A 2,500-nucleotide genomic window follows, 5' to 3' on the forward strand; every position below is an offset into this window, starting at 1 on the left:
AAGTTCCTATTCCACCAGGGAGCGATTGGTTCTCTCTCTCTCTCTCTCTCTCTCTCTCTCTCTCTCTCTCTCTCACTATAATGTACACGTTCATTAAGACTAGGGGAGGAATAGATAAATATTATGCAAAATTAACAGAAGAGATTTTATATGTCCACACTCGGTACATGGATTCTCTCTCTCCTCTCTCTCTCGCTCTCTTCTCTCCTCGTTCGGTTGTGTGTGTGTGTGTGGTGTGTGTGTTTGTCTACTCTATCCATCCTCCAGTGAACGGAAACGCAAGACCTTAAAACGCATCTTTAAAACAGCGTAAAATCTTCTGGGAGATATTCCCAGAACTCGTAGCTACAAACGCCATTCGAGTTTGTCGTTCGTTTTATTCAAAAGTATTTCGTCCCCTGAAATACTTTTCCCAGACTAAAACATATTTACGGCTTCCAGAGTCTTCCTCTACAACAACATCTTCACCAATGGACCAGAGATAAATAAGAGACTGTAAGAGACAAGTAAGAGATAAGTACCAAGAGTGTGTAGTTTATAAGTTATGTATTGTTGTAGATTTCTGACGTACAATGAAAACAGATTGTTTTTTTTTTTTTTTAAGTGATTAATATACAGAGAGAGAGAGAGAGGAGAGAGAGAGAGAGAGAAGAGAGAGAGAGCGAGAGGAGAGAGAGAGAGGAGAGAGAGAGAGATACTTGATGTTAATTAAACCATTTTTTTCTTGGAGAGAAAGAGAGAGAGAGAGAGGAGAGAATAGAGAGAGAGAGAGAGAGAGAGAAGTATTTTTTAAATTAAAATCCGCTTTTTCTTGGAAAGAGAAGAGAGACATTGTTAATCTAAGCCGAACATCTCTTGAGAGAGAGAGAGAGAGAGAGAGAGAGAGAGGAGAGAGAGAGAGAGAGAGAGAAGAACCTACTACCTGCTCAGAGGAGCCTAATCCTGTAACGTGTTTGTTTACATCTAGGGCTGCGCGGTGGTAAGGAGGATTCATATATACAAACTGTCATTCACTCTTTCAGCATTGAAATACCGATTACTGGTGAGAATCAACTACCACCCCCCCCCCCCCACCCCGTTCAGTTAATCATTATTATAAGTTCTACTACATCTCACGGAAAAATGTCAAAAATAGTGAATGGTGGAAAAAAACTTCGACGATAGTAAATGGTGAATGAAGTCAAAATAGTGAATAGTAAAAAATTGAATAAACTACATCACGCGGAAAATGTCAAAATTAGTGAATAGTGAAAAATTATGAATACGCTCTCCATCTCACAAAAAAAATATCAAAATAGTGAATAGCGAATTATGGATAAAATGCGAAAAGTGAATAGTGAATAATGAATTGATATAGTGAATGGTGAAAAATTGTGAATACAATACGAATCTCAACTACGGAAAAGAATGTCTCAGGAAAATGTCAACATACAGAAATGTCAAAATAGTGAATAGTGATTTATGAATTAAAATGTGGATAAAAAAAAAAAAAATCAATAGTGAAATATGAAATTGATATAGTGAATGCCGTGAAACTTCAATCTCCATCTCACGGAAGATGTCAAAATATTGAATAGTGAATGACTAAGATGAATACGCTTCCATTTCTCCCAGAAAGCAAAATATGATAGTGATTGATTATCATATTATGGACTCCCCTTCCCCAATACAGAACAATGTGTAGAATAAATTACGAACACAGACAGACTCTCCGTCTGACGAAAAATGTCGAAACATCACAACCAGCAAAAACTGACCCACTTCAAATAGTGCTTCTTGAAATAGAAGAAATTTACTGCATTACTCATTTGTAATGGAACTCCATTAAGAAACTATTCATTACATCGGCAAATGGAAAGTCCATTAAGAGACTCCACGTCATACAAAAAAAAGATGCTGAAATCATTTCATAGAAGTTTAAGATTTCATACGAAAATTGAACAATGAAAGGTTATTTTAATGCAATATCCTGTTACGTCAAGGAATTGACAGATGGTCCGTATGTATTAGGGGCAGAGGGTAAATAACCTGGTTGATTATTATATTTCTCAAAAAAAATTATCTTGGGTATAAGTGTGACATGCATTTCACAGTTCCTGAACGATTCAGGCTAATAATTAGCAGCTCAGAACCTTTAAAGGAATGCTAAGGAATTTTACTTTATGCAGCTTTCAAAAAGGTGTATTGAACCTCTAATTCATATAGTTTAGTTTAAGTTGAGCACTGAAGATACTCCCCAACCCCCCCAACCCCCCCACACACACACGCACACACAAAACTATTTCCTAAAACATTAAGCCACTTAATAGCCAAAAGGGACCAAAGTACTTGGTTTGACAGAATCAACTTCATAAGTAAATTTTTTTAAAGTATTACAATATGCACTTTCAACTTGCATAAACTAGGTTAGCAAATCTTTCATAACTAAATGATGTTGTATTAAGGCTATTACGCTTTCCACATGAATACACTAGACTATGAAAAGGTCATATAGACGCAA

General features: G+C 36.2%; 1 pseudogene; it reads right to left on the bottom strand.

Moving 5' to 3' along the window:
- The window catches only part of LOC135208066 (uncharacterized), a 34,295-nt pseudogene that overhangs the window by 13,509 nt on the left and 18,286 nt on the right, over nucleotides 1–2,500 (bottom strand).

The sequence above is a fragment of the Macrobrachium nipponense genome, chromosome 34, assembly GCF_015104395.2.
Source record: "Macrobrachium nipponense isolate FS-2020 chromosome 34, ASM1510439v2, whole genome shotgun sequence".
Taxonomy (NCBI): domain Eukaryota; kingdom Metazoa; phylum Arthropoda; class Malacostraca; order Decapoda; family Palaemonidae; genus Macrobrachium; species Macrobrachium nipponense.